The sequence below is a fragment of the Haliotis asinina genome, chromosome 14, assembly GCF_037392515.1.
Source record: "Haliotis asinina isolate JCU_RB_2024 chromosome 14, JCU_Hal_asi_v2, whole genome shotgun sequence".
In the NCBI taxonomy this organism is placed as follows: Eukaryota; Metazoa; Mollusca; class Gastropoda; order Lepetellida; family Haliotidae; genus Haliotis; species Haliotis asinina.
The window spans coordinates 31803821-31824844 of NC_090293.1; positions in this window are offsets into that span (position 1 = coordinate 31803821).

Sequence of the window (21024 nt, forward strand, 5' to 3'; positions counted from 1 at the left end):
TGGTTTCTTTATCAGAGTGTCTCTAAACACATGCCTGTCTGGTCCTCTGTCGTCTCTCTGTCCATGGAAAGTCTTCTTGGCAGTCGTCCTGCCTCTGGGGGACTTGAAGATCCATTTCTGCCCCCAGAACGATGCCATCCACGATCCTAAGAATATAAATAACCAATATGTTAATGTTTCACATCATTGATACTCAATGTATAGATAGTGAATGTCTAAAGCATATGCTTATTCGTGAGAAATACCTTGTAACCTAAAACCTAGGTTGTAACTTGCACATGATGTCATGGTGAAGAAGGATATTGCTTATGGTTTTTTAATCAGAGTGCCTGTAAACACATGCCTGTCTGGTCCTCTGTCGTCTCTCTGTCCATGGAAAGTCTTCTTGGCAGTCGTCCTGCCTCTGGGGGACTTCAAGGTCCGTTTCTGCCCCCAGGACGATGCCATCCACGCTTCTGATAATATAAATAACCAATATGTTAATGTTTCACATCATTGATACTTAATGCATAGATAATGCATGTCTAAAGCATATGCTTTTTCGTGAGAAATACCTTGTAACCTAAAACTAAGTTGTAACTTGGACATGATGTCATGGTGAAGAAGGATATTGCTTATCGTTTCTCTATCAGAGTGTCTGTAAACACATGCCTGTCTGGTCCTCTGTCGTCTCTCTCTCCATGGAAAGTCTTCTTGGCAGTCGTCCTGCCTCTGGGGGACTTCTAGGTCCGTTTCTGCCCCCAGGACGATGGCATCCACGATCCTGATAATATAAATAACCAATATGTTAATGTTTCACATCATTGATACTTAATGTATAGATAATGCATGTCTAAAGCATGTGCTTATTCGTGAAAAATACCTTGTAACATGAAACTATGTTGTAATTTGCACATGATGTCATGGTGAAGAAGGATATTGCTTATGGTTTCTTTATCAGAGTGCCTGTAAACACATGCCTGTCTGGTCCTCTGGCGTCCTTCTGTCCATGGAAAGTCTTCTTGGCATTCCTGCTGCCTCTGGGGGACTTCAATGTCCATTTCTACCCCCAGGACGATGGCATCCACGATCCTAACAATATAAATAACCAATATGTTAATGTTTCACATCATTGATCCTTAGTGTATACATAATGCATGTCTAAAGCATATGCTTATTCGTGAGGAAAACCTTGTAACCTAAAACTAAGTTGTAGCTTGGACATGATGCCATGGTGAAGAAGGATTTTGCTTATCGTTTCATTATTAGAGTGCCTGTAAAAACTTGCCTGTCTGGTCCTCTGTCGTCTCTCTGTCCATGGAAAGTCTTCTTGGCAGTCGTCCTGCCTCTGGGGGACTTCAAGATCCGTTTCTGCCCTAAAGACGATGGCATCCACGATCCTGATAATATAAATAACCAATATGTTAATGTTTCACATCATTGATACTTAATGTATAGATAATGCATGTCTAAAGCATATGCTTATTCGTGAAAAATACCTTGTAACCTAAAACTATGTTGTAATTTCCACATCATGTCATGGTGAAGAAAGATATTGCTTATGGTTTCTTTATCAGAGTGTCTATAAACACATGCCTGTCTGGTCCTCTGTCGTCTCTCTGTCCATGGAAAGTCTTCTTGGCAGTCGTCCTGCCTCTGGGGGACTTCAAGGTCCGTTTCTGCCCCCAGGACGATGGCATCCACGCTCCTGATAATATAAATAACCAATATGTTCATGTTGTACATCATTGATACTTAATGTATAGATAATGCATGTCTAAAGCATATGCTTATTCGTGAAAAATACCTTGTAACCTAAAACTATCTTGTAATTTCCGCATAATGTCATGGTGAAGAAGGATATTGCTTATGGTTTCTTTATCAGAGTGCCTGTAAACACATGCCTGTCTGGTCCTCTGGCGTCCATCTGTCCATGGAAAGTCTTCTTGCCAGTCGTCCTGCCTCTGGGGGTTTTCAAGGTCCATTTCTGCCCCCAGGACGATGCCATCCACGATCCTAACAATATAAATAACCAATATGTTAATGTTTCACATCATTGATCCTTAGTGTATAGATAATGCATGTCTAAAGCATATGCTTATTCGTGGGAAATACCTTGTAACCTAAAACTAAGTTGTAACTTGGACATGATGTCATGGTGAAGAAGGATATTGCTTATCGTTTCTCTATCAGAGGGCCTGTAAACACATGCCTGTCTGGTCCTCTGTCGTCCTTCTGTCCTTGGAAAGTCTTCTTGGCAGTCGTCCTGCCTCTGGGGGACTTCAAGATCCGTTTCTGCCCCCAGGACGATGGCATCCACGCTCCTGATAATATAAATAACCAATATGTTAATGTTTCACATCATTGATACTTCATGTATAGATAATGAATGTCTAAAGCATATGCTTATTCGTGAAAAATACCTTCTAACCTAAAACTAAGAAGCAACTTTCACATGATGTCATGGTGAAGAAGGATATTGCTTATGGTTTCTTTATCAGAGTGCCTATAAACACATGCCTGTCTGGTCCTCTGTCGTCTCTCTGTCCATGGAAAGTCTTCTTGGCAGTCGTCCTGCCTCTGGGGGACTTCAAGGTCCGTTTCTGCCCCCAGGACGATGGCATCCACGATCCTGATAATATAGATAACCAATATGTTAATGTTTCACATCATTGATACTTAATGTATAGATAATGCATGTCTAAAGCATATGCTTATTCGTGAAAAATACCTTGTAACCTAAAACTAAGTTGTAGCTTGCACGTGATGTCATGGTGAAGAAGGATAGTGCTTATGGTTTCTTTATCATAGTGTCTGTAAACACATGCCTGTCTGGTCCTCTGTCGTCTCTCTGTCCATGGAAAGTCTTCTTGGCAGTCGTCCTGCCTCTGAGGGACTTCAAGGTCCGTTTCTGCCCCCAGGACGATGGCATCCACGATCCTGATAATATAGATAACCAATATGTTCATGTTTCACATCATTGATACTTCATGTATAGATAATGCATGTCTAAAGCATATGCTTATTCATGAAAAATACCTTGTAACCTAAAACTGTGTTGTAGCTTGCACGTGATGTCATGGTGAAGAAGGACATTACTTTTGGTTTTTTTCTCAGAGTGTCTGTAAACACATGCCTGTCTGGTCCTCTGGCGTCTCTCTGTCCATGGAAAGTCTTCTTGGCAGTCGTCCTGCCTCTGAGGGACTTCAAGATCCGGTTCTGCCCCCATGACGATGGCATCCACGATCCTGATAATAAAAATAACCAATATGTTCATGTTTCACATCATTGATACTTCATGTATCGATAATGCATGTCTAAAGCATATGCTTATTCGTGAGAAATACCTTGTAACCTAAAACCTAAGTTGTAACTTGCACATGATGTCATGGTGAAGAAGGATATTGCTTATGGTTTTTTTTATCAGAGTGCCTGTAAACACATGCCTGTCTGGTCCTCTGGCGTCTCTCTGTCCATGGAAAGTCTTCTTGGCAGTCGTCCTGCCTCTGGGGGACTTCAAGGTCCGTTTCTGCCCCCAGGACGATGCCATCCACGATCCTGATAATATAGATAACCAATATGTTCATGTTTCACATCATTGATACTTCATGTATAGATAATGCATGTCTAAAGCATATGCTTATTCGTGAAAAATACCTTGTAACCTAAAACTAAGTTGTATTTTGCACATGATGTCATGGTGAAGAAGGATATTGCTTTTGGTTTTTTTCTCAGAGTGCCTGTAAACACATGCCTGTCTGGTCCTCTGGCGTCTCTCTGTCCATGGAAAGTCTTCTTGGCAGTCGTCCTGCCTCTGGGGGACTTCAAGATCCGTTTCTGCCCCCAGGACGATGGCAACCACGCTCCTGATAATATAAATAACCAATATGTTAATGTTTCACATCATTGATACTTCATGTATAGATAATGAATGTCTAAAGCATATGCTTTTTCGTGAAAAATACCTTCTAACCTAAAACTAAGTAGTCACTTGCACATGATGTCATGGTGAAGAAGGATATTGCTTATCGTTTCTCTATCAGAGTGTCTGTAAACACATGCCTGTCTGGTCCTCTGTCGTCCTTCTGTCCATGGAAAGTCTTCTTGGCAGTCGTCCTGCCTCTGGGGGACTTCTAGATCCGTTTCTACCCCCAGGACGATGGCATCCACGCTCCTGATAATATAAATAACCAATATGTTAATGTTTCACATCATTGATACTTAATGTATAGATAATGCATGTCTAAAGCATGTGCTTATTCGTGAAAAATACCTTGTAACCTAAAACTATGTTGTAATTTCCACATGATGTCATGGTGAAGAAGGATATTGCTTATGGTTTCTTTATCAGAGTGCCTGTAAACACATGCCTGTCTGGTCCTCTGGCGTCTCTCTCTCCATGGAAAGTCTTCTTGGCAGTCGTCCTGCCTCTGAGGGACTTCAAGATCCGGTTCTGCCCCCATGACGATGGCATCCACGATCCTGATAATAAAAATAACCAATATGTTAATGTTTCACATCATTGATACTTAATGTATAGATAATGAATGTCTAAAGCATATGCTTATTCGTGAGAAATACCTTGTAACCTAAAACCTAAGTTGTAACTTGCACATGATGTCATGGTGAAGAAGGATATTGCTTATGGTTTTTTTATCAGAGTGCCTGTAAACACATGCCTGTCTGGTCCTCTGGCGTCTCTCTGTCCATGGAAAGTCTTCTTGGCAGTCGTCCTGCCTCTGGGGGACTTCAAGATCCGTTTCTGCCCCCAGGACGACGGCATCCACGCTCCTGATAATATAAATAACCAATATGTTAATGTTTCACATCATTGATACTTCATGCATAGATAATGAATGTCTAAAGCATATGCTTTTTCGTGAAAAATACCTTCTAAACTAAAACTAAGTAGTAACTTTCACATGATGTCATGGTGAAGAAGGATATTGCTTATGGTTTCTTTATCAGAGTGCCTGTAAACACATGCCTGTCTAGTCTTCTGTCGTCTCTCTGTCCATGGAAAGTCTTCTTGGCAGTCGTCCTGCCTCTGGGGGACTTCTAGGTCCGTTTCTGCCCCCACGACGATGGCATCCACGCCCCTGATAATATAAATAACCAATATGTTAATGTTTCACATCATTGATACTTCATGTATAGATAATGCATGTCTAAAGCATATGCTTATTCGTGAAAAATAGCTTGTAACCTAAAACTATGTTGTAATTTGCACATGATGTCATGGTGAAGAAGGATATTGCTTATGGTTTCTTTATCAGAGTGCCTGTAAACACATGCCTGTCTGGTCTTCTGCCATCTCTCTGTCCATGGAAAGTCTTCTTGGCAGTCGTCCTGCCTCTGGGGGACTTCTAGGTCCATTTCTGCCCCCAGGACGATGGCATCCACGCTCTTGATAATATAAATAACCAATATGTTCATGTTTCACATCATTGATACTTAATGTATAGATAATGCATGTCTAAAGCATATGCTTATTCGTGCAAAATACCTTGTAACCTAAAACTATGTTGTAATTTCCACATGATGTCATGGTGAAGAAGGATATTGCTTATGGTTTCTTTATCAGAGTGCCTGTAAACACATGCCTGTCTGGTCATCTGTCGTCTCTCTGTCCATGGAAAGTCTTCTTGGCAGTCGTCCTGCCTCTGGGGGACTTCAAGATCCGTTTCTGAACCCAGGACGATGGCATCCACGATAATGATAATATAAATGTTAATGTTTCACATCATTGATGCTCAATGTATAGATAATGCATGTCTAAAGCATATGCCTATTCGTGAAAAATACCTTGTAACCTAAAACTATGTTGTAGCTTGCACATGATGTCATGGTGAAGAAGAATATTGCTTATGGTTTCTTTACAAGAGTGCCTGTAAACACATGCCTGTCTGGTCCTCTGTCGTCCTTCTATCCATGCAAAGTCTTCTTGGCAGTCGTCCTGCCTCTGGGGGACTTCTAGGTCCATTTCTGCCCCCAGGACGATGGCATCCACGATCCTGATAATATAAATAACCAATATGTTAATGCTTTACATCACTGATACCTAATGTATAGATAATGCATGTCTAAAGCATATGCTTATTCGTGAAAAATACCTTGTAACCTAAAACTATGTTGTAATTTCCACATGATGTCATGGTGAAGAAGGATATTGCTTATCGTTTCTTTATCAGAGTGCCTGTAAACACATGCCTGTCTGGTCCTCTGGCGTCTCTCTGTCCATGGAAAGTCTTCTTGGCAGTCGTCCTGCGTCTGGGGGACTTCAAGGTCCATTTCTGCCCCCAGGACGATGGCATCCACGCTCCTGATAATATAAATAACCAATATCTTCATGTTTCACATCATTGATACTTAATGTATAGATAATGAATGTCTAAAGCATATCCTTATTCGTGAGAAATACCTTGTAACCTAAAACTAAGTTGTAATTTCCACATAATATCATGGTGAAGAAGGATATTGCTTATGGTTTCTTTATCAGAGTGCCTGTAAACACATGCCTGTCTGGTCCTCTGGCGTCTCTCCGTCCATGGAAAGTCTTCTTGGCAGTCGTCCTGCCTCTGGGGGACTTCAAGATCCGTTTCTGCCCCCAGGACGATGGCATCCACGCTCCTGATAACATAAACAACCAATATGTTGATGTTTCACATCATTGATACTTCATGCATAGATAATGAATGTCTAAAGCATATGCCTTTTCGTGAAAAATACCTCCTAACCTAAAACTAAGTAGTCACTTGCACATGATGTCATGGTGAAGAAGGATATTGCTTATGGTTTCTTTATCAGAGTGCCTGTAAACACATGCCTCTCTGGTCCTCTGTCGTCCTTCTATCCATGCAAAGTCTTCTTGGCAGTCGTCCTGCCTCTGGGGGACTTCTAGGTCCATTTCTGCCCCCAGGACGATGGCATCCACGATCCTGATAATATAAATAACCAATATGTTAATGTTTCACATCATTGATACTTAATGTATAGATAATGCATGTCTAAAGCACATGCTTATTCGTGAAAAATACCTTGTAACCTAAAACTAAGTTGTAATTTCCACATGATATCATGGTGAAGAAGGATATTGCTTATGGTTTCTTTATCAGAGTGCCTGTAAACACATGCCTGTCTGGTTCTCTGGCGTCTCTCTGTCCATGGAAAGTCTTCTTGGCAGTCGTCCTGCCTCTGGGGGACTTCAAGATCCGTTTCTGCCCCCAGGACGATGGCATCCACGCTCCTGATAATATAAATAACCAATATGTTAATGTTTCACATCATTGATACTTCATGCATAGATAATGAATGTCTAAAGCATATGCTTTTTTGTGAAAAATACTTTCAAAACTAAAACTAAGTAGTAACTTGCACATGATGTCATGGTGAAGAAGGATATTGCTTATGGTTTCTTTATCAGAGTGCCTGTAAACACATGCCTGTCTGGTCCTCTGTCGTCCTTCTATCCATGCAAAGTCTTCTTGGCAGTCGTCCTGCCTCTGGGGGACTTCTAGGTCCATTTCTGCCCCCAGGACGATGGCATCCACGATCCTGATAATATAAATAACCAATATGTTAATGCTTTACATCATTGATACTTAATGTATAGATAATGAATGTCTAAAGCACATGCTTATTCGTGAAAAATACCTTGTAACCTTAAACTAAGTTGTAATTTGCACATGATGTCATGGTGAAGAAGGATATTGCTTATGGTTTCTTTATCAGAGTGCCTGTAAACACATGCCTGTCTGGTCCTCTGGCGTCTCTCTCTCCATGGAGAGTCTTCTTGGCAGTCGTCCTGCCTCTGAGGGACTTCAAGATCCGGTTCTGCCCCCAGGACGATGGCATCCACGATCCTGATAATAAAAATAACCAATATGTTAATGTTTCACATCATTGATACTTAATGTATAGATATTGAATGTCTAAAGCACATGCTTATTCGTGAGAAATACCTTGTAACCTAAAACCTAAGTTGTAACTTGCACATGATGTCATGGTGAAGAAGGATATTGCTTATGGTTTTTTTATCAGAGTGCCTGTAAACACATGCCTGTCTGGTCCTCTGGCGTCTCTCTGTCCATGGAAAGTCTTCTTGGCAGTCGTCCTGCCTCTGGGGGACTTCAAGATCCGCTTCTGCCCCCAGGACGATGGCATCCACGCTCCTGATAATATAAATAACCAATATGTTAATGTTTCACATCATTGATACTTCATGCATAGATAATGAATGTCTAAAGCATATGCTTTTTCGTGAAAAATACCTTCTAAACTAAAACTAAGTTGTAACTTTCACATGATGTCATGGTGAAGAAGGATATTGCTTATGGTTTCTTTATCAGAGTGCCTGTAAACACATGCCTGTCTAGTCTTCTGTCATCTCTCTGTCCATGGAAAGTCTTCTTGGCAGTCGTCCTGCCTCTGGGGGACTTCAAGATCCGTTTCTGAACCCAGGACGATGGCATCCACGATCCTGATAATATAAAAAACCAATATGTTCATGTTTCACATCACTGATACTTAATGTATAGATAGTGCATGTCTAAAGCATATGCTTATTCGTGAAAAATACCTTGTAACCTAAAACTAAGTTGTAATTTACACATGATGTCATGGTGAAGAAGGATATTGCTTATGGTTTCTTTATCAGAGTGCCTGTAAACACATGCCTGTCTGGTCCTCTGGCGTCTCTCTGTCCATGGAAAGTCTTCTTGGCAGTCGTCCTGCCTCTGGGGGACTTCAAGGTCCATTTCTGCCCCCAGGACGGTTCCTTCCACGCTCCTAATAGTAAAGTGAATACATTGTACATCACTGGTACCTACTGTGTGTATAAATGCCAGATATATGCATACACGTGAAAAAAGCTCCAACCTAAAACTCATGATGTAACTTTGCTGTAGACGTCATGGTAAACAAGGATGCATTGCATTTTATGTTTTCTTCAAAAGATTGTTTGAAAGAAACAGTTGTCTGCGTGGGCGACGGTTCTACTGAAAAAGGCAAAGAACATTTGACATAATTAATGCTTCCCACACAGATTATGACTGCGTGAGTGTAATTTTTACACCGCTTTTAGCAATATTCCAGCTATATCACAACGGGAAACAATATAGGCTTCACGCATCGTACCCATATGGGAAATCGAATTAGGGGTGTTTGGAGCGTCATGAGCGAACGCTTTAACCATTCAGTTATCTGGTGATCTGCATAGATTTAAATGCAAAACAAATATGTCGGGTCGTGGAAAACAAAATTTAATCTAAATATTAAACTGAAATAGTGAAATACTTTACCAGCAGGTGGTCGTGCAGTCGGCCAGTACACTGACCCTCAAAGTGACCATCCGGGACTTGCTTTGTCTGGAAACTACCTACTGAAGGACGGAATGGTGGATGAACAGTAAGTTATGCCATCTATAGATAGCATCATGCAGGGCATGCACGAGGGGACCCTATGTACACTACCACCTAAATCTACCAGTCAAGTGCAGTCAGCATTGGGCCTACTGGGGATGCTGAGAAAGACTGGGGCCACAGAGTGTGCCAACCCTAAACTAGCTGGGTTGCTGTAACAACCATCCTGACTGTACAATCAGGCCCTAGCACCGAACCTACTCCATGTACAGTCGGCGGGGGCTACGCGGAGAGCGGACGTACTATGGAGCCACCATCAGACAAAAGCTCATCCCATCGGTCTCTCTGAGGTCCGTGTGGAAGGGGGTGGAGGGACACAACACCAAATCCAGAATGTGCCAGGGATCCTGCGTCTGAAAGGCAAAGAGTCATGCATAGGCTTCAGGAATCACATTTCTCAAGTATGTAGATTGGTTTAACAACAGCAAGTGAGTGTGGTTTTATGTAGCTTTTAGCAATATTCCAAATACGGGCATTAGAAGTGGACGTTAGACATAGTATTTAAGTGGGGACTCGAATACTGGCATTCAACATGGCGTGCCAACAATTGAACAACTAGGCTACACTACCACTCCCTTTAGATTCAGAAACCAGCATCAGCCTTTCCCACCTACAATTCAGCGACTGTATACTTTGAGAGAATGAGTGTGCACTCTATATTAAACAAACATTCATGTACATGCATATCTTATTTCTAACACAGTTGGAAACACATGCCTGTCTGGTCTTCTGTCGTCTCTCTGTCCATGGAAAGTCTTCTTGGCAGTCGTCCTGCCTCTGGGGGACTTCTAGGTCCATTTCTGCCCCCAGGACGATGGCATCCACGATCCTAATAATATAAATAACCAATATGTTAATGTTTCACATCATTGATACTTAATGTATAGATAGTGCATGTCTAGAGCATATGCTTATTCGTGAAAAATACCTTGTAGCTTAAAACTAAGTTGTAACTTGCACATAATGTCATGGTAAGGAAGGATATTGCTTATGGTTTCTTTATCAGAGTGTCTGTAAACACATGCCTGTCTGGTCTTCTGTCGTGTCTCTGTCCATGGAACGTCTTCTTGGCAGTCGTCCTGCCTCTGGGTGACTTCAAGATCCGTTTCCGCCCCCAGGACGATGGCATCCACGCACCTGATAATATAAATAACGAATATGTTCATGTTTCACATCATTGATACTTAATGTATAGATAATGCATGTCTAGAGCACATGCTTATTCGTGAAAAATACCTTGTAACCTAAAACTAAGTTGTATCTTGCACATGATGTCATGGTGAAGAAGGATATTGCTTATGGTTTCTTTATCAGAGTGTCTGTAAACACATGCCTGTCTGGTCCTCTGTCGTCTCTCTGTCCATGGAAAGTCTTCTTGGCAGTCGTCCTGCCTCTGGGGAACTTCAAGGTCCGTTTCTGCCCCCAGGACGATGGTGTATACGTTCACAAATGTAAAAGTAAAGGATATATTAATGCGTCAAATGATTGATAAATACTACATGGATATACTACATATTATGTTATGGTGAAAAAGGGTACCGTATATCTTACGTTTTCTTCGAAAGATTATGTCAAAATCCGACCTTCCTGGTGCTCTGTCGGCTCCGTGACAGTCGTCCTGCCTGTGGAGGACTTCAAGATTCAGTTGTGCCATCAACACAATGTTGTCCATGGTCCTAAGTGTAAGCATAAAGAATATATATTAATGGGTCCAATCACTAATTATTCCTACATAGATACACTACATATGACGTTATAGCGAACAAGGGTATTTCTTATGTTTTCTTCCAAAGCTTATTTCAGAAGAGTACCTACCTGGTCCTCTCTCGGCTCCGTGGCAGTCGTCCTGCCTCCACATGAGACCTTGGAATGTCTCCTTGGCAGTCGTCCTTCCTCTGGGGGACTTCAAGGTCAAATTCTGCCCCGACGAGGATGGTCTCAACGGTCCTAAATGTAAATGTAAAGAATATATTAATGAATCAAATTAACTAAGTAATTATAGAAAGTATAGTTGAAAAACGTACCTGAATGGTTCTCTGTCGGCTTCTTGGCTGTCGTCCTGCCTCTAGGGGACTTCAACTTCAATTTCTGTCCCCATTACGCTGGCGTCAATGGTCCTAATCGATGAGCAAATAAATATTTCACACCACTGACAATCGCTTACTTATCACTGACACTTTCTATACAGTTTATGAATGTGATCGCAGTACTCATGTTCTCTCAAAAGCAAGGGAGTACTTTTAGGGTTCGAAGGATTTATTTTGGTAAATGGTAGTCCAGATCAGCCCTAAAACATGCATAATTCAACCCAAAGCATCATGGTAGTACATAAACACAATGTAACGATATTATTTATAATACTTTCAATATTTAAAATTCATTTCTATATACTTTATAAATCCCTTTAGATAAAACATATTATCCTTCATATAAAAATCATGCACATAAATGTATTACATCGTTTCAGGGACGCAGGCCGGATTATCTCAGCTGATGTGAGCCCTGCACAAATAAATACACTATATATATATATATATATATATAAGATCAAAGTGTCAAGTACAAGAGTAAGATGAATAAACACTACCTCACAACATAACACGCTAGTAACTAAAATACTGCATATATATATAACATAAACTACATAATGATCAACCTAAGATTCCAGATGAGTGAACTTACCCTATGTGCTCTTGTACAGAAAATAATGCTCCGTAACAGAAAGGAGAAATAGCTTGACTGATCAGCCAAATGTTTGAAATCTGGCCTCACATGACTAAAACGATCACGTGACCACAAAGAACAATAGAACCTTAATCACAGGCCAAGCCAGTGACTGTGACGTGACAATGCCCATGTACCCATATCCAATCAAGAGGCTGAACTATCCAAGCTGATCTATGAACTGGTAGATTGTGCAAGTGCTGAAATTAACACATGTATTTAAGGTAAATAAATGTTACATACTTATCTTTATGTCATTAAATATTTAGGTTTAGGTTATTAATTTACATCATAAACGTTTACTGTGATGATGATCTAAAATCTAACAATATACTATTTACATACATACTGCGAAAAGCATATGCAGGTTTGTAAAAATATTCCATATGTTTTGATCGTCAGTCGCCTCGGAATCTGTCATGTAGCCCTTTGAAACCTGGTTGAGAAAGTAAGTACATGAATTGTAGAGGACTCCGTGACCAAACTGCGAGCGTGGCATAACCTAATCGCAATCGCCGAACCCGAAACAAGGGAGAAGAATTACTGAAAACAGCTGAATGACAGGTGTCTGCACAGAGAGATTTTGCCGATTTAACATGAGCCGAGTAAAACCTGCTTATAATGTTCTTTATATATTAAAAAACCGAAACAATTATTTATATTAATTACATTTTCGTATACGAATTTATTATGATTAACGGCAAATAAGATACAGATGCGATGCATTGAAAATTCAAAATTACAAGTTGAACCAAAACTGACATAGATGTATTACTGATTCAATAAAAAATGAATTAAACCAATGAAGCACAATTTACTTCAGCTGTCATCCGTGGGTGGGGAAGAAAATGATTGATGTGACTATCACTGATTATCGCATTTATGGCCCACTCGTGTTATTCCGGCACAAGCTCAATACCGATTTCACATTGAAATCGTCATACTGAACATCAGAGCTACATCAAGCATGTACAGAGATAGACAATACGGAAACACTCGAAAATATTAGCCTCCTTTCAACAATAATAATGATGATGATGTTTGGTTGAAAACTTGTTCTAATCATCTGTTCACTATTTACTCTCGAACATATATATTTCTAAAACCGGTTTAATAGTCACAAATTGATTATCCCCCAAAATAGGCAATAAAAATAAGATTTTTTCAGCTCTAATAACCGTAAATAGACGCACAACAATGACTTTAAAACATGATTCAAACTGGAAGTTCCTGGAAAGTCTTCTTGGAGGTTAGGGAAAGGGGCGAATGGTGACGAATGCTCCCGGAAGACTCACCACCATCTCGATGCTTGTTATGTGCGAAAATATGACAAGCCAATCAGAACGCGCGTAGTGTTTGCAATGCTTCTGACAAAAATAATACATACATCGGTTATGGCATTGTGTTATTTTTTTTTAAGAATGCATGAAAAATACATATCGTCATATTGAAAGTACTAAGAATGTACCTAAGAGAATTGTGCTGTCTAATATGAAGGTTTTTTTATAAGAATCATGCAATTAACGGCGAGATATTCAAATACACGAAAAATTGCGTTTGTGGACATAAGGACTCTTTCTGGTGTATTTCTGATGATCTTGTGGACTTGTGGTGATTGTACGTGCCCTTCCAAAAGTTTTAGGATATCTGATTACAAATCGCTACGAGTTTCAAGACAATAATAATACACACCCCACCGCTCCGTGCTCTGTATGAACTGAGGAATTAGAGGGAAGGAATATGGTATGATTAAGTGACCGTCCCTGCCATTTTGGGGAATATTGGAATCTCTTAGATGATATGACATACGTCTGCTAATGATTCCTTCCCAGTATGGTAAGACTGAAACTGGGACGTTCCTTCCAAATATGGTAAGGAATATGGTAAGCATTTTTAACTTTGGTAAGCACATGATATCAGACAGAGGAGAAATGGTCTGCTTTTGGAACTGGAAAACCTACTTCCTGACATGTGTATGTTTAGGCGTGAGAATTTTTACAGTGGGTTTGCTCCCTTAGCTAATTAGTGAGTGAGTTTAGTTTTACGCCGCACTCAGCAATATTCCAGCTATATGGCGGCGGTATGTAAATAATCGAGTCTGGACCAGAAAATCCAGTGATCAACAACATGAGCATCGATCTGCGCACTTGGTAACCGATGACATGTGCCAACCTAGTCAGCAAGCCTGACCACCCGATCCCATTAGTCGCCTCTTACGACAAGCATAGTCGCCTTTTATGGCAAGCATGGGTTGCTGAAGGCCTATTTCACCCCGGGACCTTCACGGGTCTGTTTGCTACTTAGGAAAAATGACTGAGAAATCGTGTATCCGAATATTGCCAATCTCTTGACATATGTCGCAGGTGAAATGACTCACAAACTAGGGACACTAGTCTCTATTGTACCCAGACACTATACTTAATACTGCAGTTCCTGTTTAAAACAATTTACATATTTGTCCCGTTGTATGTTTCGCTTTACTTACGTGAAATATTTGTTTTTGTTTCACTGTTAAACTAGGACCTTTAGAGGATGTGTATACCCTAATATGTACCCCCTGAATTTTATAATAGCAATGTGACCTCAGCATTGTTCATGACTTTAAACATGGAAATAACTGACTAGCACTGCAAATTATATACATTTCATAAGAGCAGATTTCCCCTTTATATATATAGGCTGAGATAATTTGATATGGTGTAAATCATATGACTGTGAACAGGGAGATAGCTGGGATCCTGGGACAGAAGGGAAGGTCAAGTTTTCAGTCAGCACGCATGCAAACTGTAGCAAATGGGGTTGCGAAGCATAGAGAAAATGACCAGTCTTCTTTTATGCGTACGAAGCGAGCAAAGGTTAGCAACGTACTTCCCTCGCTTCGGTTCGAAAAATATTTTCATGTCAAATAAAATTTCGCCACCATCAAAGGTATGCACCCATTTCTAGGACTAAGCGACAATATCACTTTTTGGATTTCGTAATTTCAAAGTCTGTGAGTTAAAACAGTTGAACAATATTTCAGTCCGAACACGTGCTGTGGGATGAGAGCACAGTGATGTAGGTTCCACAACATCTGAAAAGTGGCACATGTTTGTGTGATCAGAGTACAATAATGCAGGTGCCACAACATCTGAAAAGTGATACATGTTTGTGACAGAGCACACTGGTGCAGGTACCACAACATCGGAAAAGTGATACATGTTTGTGGGATCTGAGCACGGTGATGCAGGTACCACAACATCGGAAAAGTGATACATGTTTGTGAGATCAGAGCACACTGGTGCAGGTTCCACAACATCTGGAAAGTGATTCATGTTTGTGTGATCAGAGCACAGTGATGCATGCACCGTAACATGAAAAGGGATACATGTTTGTGTGATCAGAGCACAGTGATGCATGCACCGTAACATGAAAAGGGATACATGTTTGTGAGATCAGAGCACACTGGTGCAGGTTCCACAACATCTGGAAAGTGATTCATGTTTGTGTGATCAGAGCACAGTGATGCATGCACCGTAACATGAAAAGGGATACATGTTTGTGAGATCAGAGCACACTGGTGCAGGTACCACAACATCTGAAAAGTGATTCATGTTTGTGACATCAGAGCACGGTGATACAGGTACCACAACATCTGAAAATTTATAGATGTTTGTGTGATCAGAGCACAGTGATGCATGCACCGTAACATGAAAAGTGATACATGTTTGTGTGATCAGAGCACACTGATGCAGGTACCACAACATCTGAAAAGTGATACATGTTTGTGAGATCAGAGCACAGTGATGCATGCACCGTAACATGAAAAGTGATACATGTTTGTGTGATCAGAGCACACTGATGCAGGTACCACAACATCTGAAAAGTGATACATGTTTGTGAGATCAGAGCACTGTGATGCAGGTACCACAGCATCTGAAATGTGATACATGTTTGTGGGATCAGAGCACGGTGATGCAGATACCACAACATGAAAAGTGATACATGTTTGAATGACGTCAAATTTATCTTTAGAAGGAAAATGCATCCATGTAATTTTACTGTGTTGTTCAAGATATACATAATAGGCAGTTTCAAGGATTTTTATTTATTTTGTCGACAAAGATGTGAGTCATAATTTAACAACATTCTAAAATATCAGCGCTATAACTCACTGTCAAAATATTACATAAAACACGTGGCGTTATTTGCACAAACATGTGTCAGGGCGTCTTCCCCATTGCACAGTTGTGATGTTTGTCAACAAATCGCGGCGGCCATTACGAAATACGACTTAACAACCTTCAGAAAATGCAAGTTGCTTAATTAACATTTAACAGGGCATGTTCATGTATAATTCCACGACAGTTTTGAGTCATTGTGTATAAAATGACATTTTGCAACTCTGGCCTTGTAAAATCCCTCGTTTGCGTAGATTGTTGTGTGTGTTGTTCACGCCCAGCAATATTCTAGCTACACGTGTGAACATGTATGACCGCGGTCTGTAAACATTCTAATCTGGACCAGACAGTCCATTGATCAACATCATGAGCATTGCTATACGATGTCATATATCCAACAAGTCAGCGAGCCTGGCCACCCAATCCCGTCAGTGGCCTCTTACGCTAAGGGGCGGTTGGGTAAGCTAGTGGTTAAAGCGTTCGCTCGTCACGCCGAAGACCGGGGTTCTATTCCCCACATGGGTACAATGTGTGAGGCCCATTTTCTGGTGTCCCCCGCCGTGATATCGTTGGAATATTGCTAAAAAGCGACATAAAACCAAGCTCGCTCACTCACTCACTCACTCACTCACTCACTCACTCACTTACTCTTACGCTTAGCATTGGTTACATAAGAACCCTAGAGTAATGGGTTAGAAGGCTCTACCCATGACCCCACAACATAGTGCACACAGAATGCCTCTTTTATAAAACAAATAAGATCAAGGAGACACGCGGCATCTCCTCGTAAATAATCATGTCTGGGTCCGGCAAAACGGTGAGCGACAGCATGAGCATCCTACTACACCATCAGGATACGATATCGTTTGTTTGTTGTTTGCAGCTAATTGGCTGCGGTCTGTAAATAACTGAGTCTGAACAGGACAATCCAGTGATCAACCAAGGCAAGGAGTTTGACAACCCATTCAAAATGTCGCCTCTCACGGCCGGTTTCACGTGACCTATAATCCAATTTCACAGAAGGATTTCACAGGTGATATTATCAATCACAGGATTGTCTGACCCAGACTCGTTAATAACGGGGAAAATGCTGGTGCGGGATTAAACAACAATTTCCGTGTTCTCCAGCGTTTATTCAAGTTATACACCTGTGTGTGGAGGGTGTTCCCTTGGCGACGTGAATGTATGATTAATGGTTTCAGGACATCAGGTCGACATGGTCATACACAGATACCGTATGTCTGCCCTCATTTTAATTTTCAGTGTCAATTGTAAGGTTGCTGTTTGTATGTGCGCTCTTTGAGTAAAACCGTTTTTAAATCTACACAACAGTCTCTTCTTCAAGTTTCTTTAACGTCGCACGCAGCAATATTCCAGCTATATGGCGGCGGTCTGTAAATAATCGAATCTGGACCAGACAATCTGGTGATCAACATCATTGATCTATAAAACTGGCTTACAGTGACGTCTGTTAGCCAAGCCAAGCCAAGTCAGCTAGCCAAGCCACCCGATCCCGTTAGCGGCCTTTCCAGACAAAGAGGGTTGCTGAAGACCAATTATAACCTTCACGGGTTCTTTATTTTAGCAATTTACACATATCCAGATACGCGTTCTTTCACTGCCAGAGAGTTCAGGACAAAGGTTTCATATCGTAAACATATCGGGGGTGTTTTCGTTGGGGACACATACTTATTTTCCAAAACATTTCCCAGTTTTGACGGGAGAAGACAGTAACCGCTGATAATTGACACCGTAGATCATGCTTTATTGCCGCCGCAGCCAGTAAATAACTCAGAGGAGTGGTACAAAACTGTTCCATTATAACCTGTTTTTTGTTTGTTTGTTTTTTGTTACGAGACTTATTTTGACCAGCTGATCCAGCAAACGTGCATCGCCTTAATGGATATCGCGACAGTCACTTTACGTGAGTGAGTATGGTTTTACGCCGCTCTTAGCAATATTCCAGTAGTATAGATGAAAATATGAGTTTCACACCATGTGTGGAATCGAGCTCGGGCGTTTGCCGTGACGAATGAACGCCTTATAATTAACCACTAGGCTACCCTAGTCATTTAAAAACTACAAGGCTGTTACATGCGGGTGGCGCAGATGTCGTGGGAACTAATGATGAGATTCCGTTTCCGATGTTACAGAAAAGTTGCGTCCCATGGGTATTCCAGGATCCGGTGATTATCGGATCGTGAATTTAGTTCAACCTGGTTGCAGTCCAGCCAGCTTCACAATGGCATCAGAATCTAAGTGTACATCCAATCGTTCCTAAATGAGATGAAACAAATAATGTTATCCATAAAAGTGTTTGGGGCCATAACTGTTTGTAAAATGTTTGTGAATAACGTAAGAACAAGATGGATATTCACCATTCTGAACTAATAATACACTCTGTTCACCTTGAATGCATCAGTTTTTACAGAGAGGTTTAAAACATAGGCGGATCAGGAGAGTGGGTGGGGGGTGAGTCAAGTCTTAAATGACCATTGAAACGCTCGTGGAGTACATCCCTCACTACTCCTCCCAAAAGACGCACAATAAGCTTCTTTGGAACAGATTCTTGACAAGATGTGCAAGGTTCCTGCTATTGAAATGATTACTAATCCCATGCCAAGCCAGTTCATCATGTTACATGACCCGCATATTTCATGCAAGGGCACAGAAAATTCAAAACTGGTTCGTCTGGACCCCGAGTGTCGCAAGGCAAGATAAAACCCACACCTGTACATACCTGCGACATGTGGGACGAGTGATATTCCTGGCGTGAAGTCGTGAAGAGCGCAAAGTGCACATAAAAGGTTGGTAAACTCCTCGAGTCCAACACTAAATGCGTATTTCAACTACAAGCGATAATAAATGTACTCCCGGGTTTGATTGTGGCTTAAATAGCAAAAGTCATTATCTGGTCGTGAGATATATTGGTATGGCTATCAAAGTGTTTGGGGCCTTACATTTGCAGTGTTTCTGATACACCTGTCAAAAGGAACAGTGGGTAGCCTTGTGGTTAAAGGGTTCGCTCGTGACGCCAGTCACCTAGGTTCAATTTCTTACATAGCTACAATGTGTGAAGCCCAATTCTAGATTTTGATGTAACATTACTAAAAGTGGGATAAAACCATACCCGCTCACTGCAGCGTTCGAAATCATCGCCGACCCGAAGGCCCAGCGCCGGTTGTTATTGTATCGGGGTGGCAGTTCCACATATTTTCAGGTCCTTGTAGCTTTCAATAAGTCATCTATCATTTTTTTTCAACTGGAATCTTCCGTATATTTTTTTTTGTTAGTTAATCATTCTCTTCATATAAACTGACGCGCGAAAGAAAGTATACACGTGCACAGTGCGACCTTTTTTTAAAAAAACAAAAAACAAAACAAATTCGATAAATCGCTATTTTTGAAAGAGTGTTATGAATGTGTTTCATGGTACAAACATTGTGTTGTCAAAACACCAGAGATATCCTTTACTGTGCTGTGAATAGGATATCATTCAAACCATTTTTTGTAACTACCGTGCATTTTTATGCACATACTGTATAAAACACAGACGACTGAGATTGTTAGGATACACCATACTTGTACATTCTCTCTCTGTGCGTAATGAGCACCATCAGCTTTGGTCTCCTCTTCCCAGGAATACGACTGCGGGCTGTGGGTAGCCGAGTCTATCGGCCATTTTGGGACATGACATCAGCCTGTCAATACTCGACTGCTTCGCTGGACAAGTAACCTGAGGCGCTGACAACGGTGTAACTGGGTACGACCTTTGTGGTGCATTTGCCACATATGTACACAATGTTTTTAAGTCACAGTTAAAACACTTTCCAATATATCTATATTGAGAAATGATGGCAAAGCACCAAGGGTACTTTTTTACCTCAGTTTATGTTGTACATTGCTTAAGCACCGATATAACTATACGCCCAAAACGGCGGCACGGGTTCTGGCCAGGCACTTTCTTCCCGAACACCGAGTGAGAGAGTGAGTTTGGTTTTACGCCGCTTTGGGCAATATTCCAGCAATATCACGGCGCGGGAAAGCAGAAATGAGCTTCCTACAGTGTACCCATGTGAGGATTCGAACCCGGACCTTCGGCGTGACGAGCGAATGCTTTAACCACTAGGCTACTCAACCGAACACTGAGTGTAACATTTGCAGTGAAGTGTATCCTGTTGTTTGACAAACAAGCATAAATCTATTTTATGTCCTGACCATGCCATCTTCATCCGTCATCCCGCCATCATCCGTGACATGATGATGGGCAACACGCAGCTCATTATGTCACTGTTGACAGTCACCGAGGTAGACACGAACACATTACTAACGTAAATGTATCGGTCTGAAAGAAAACTAGTTGAATCCGGGTTCAACCAAGAACCCCGGCATGTTTTAACAGCCCGTGACGTGATTCTTTGCTACCCCGAACAGGCTGACCTGTGAAGATCCGGGTAGAATTGGCAGTAACCAATGCTTGTCGTAAGAGGCGATTACTGGGATCGGGGGATCGGGTGGTGTCAAGACGTTGACTTGGGTTGTCTGTATGTTTTAACAAGCATCGAATTTCTGTAATACTGTCCAAGACGAGACGACATCCAGTTCGCGCATTCCACTGAAAGGTCATTTGTACCCTATCATACACATTCTGCACCCGTATACAGAAACGCAATAATTTCTATTCGTGTGTTGTGATTCCAGTGGTTTTGGTGTAATGAGTGAACGTACGATTCTCGATAACA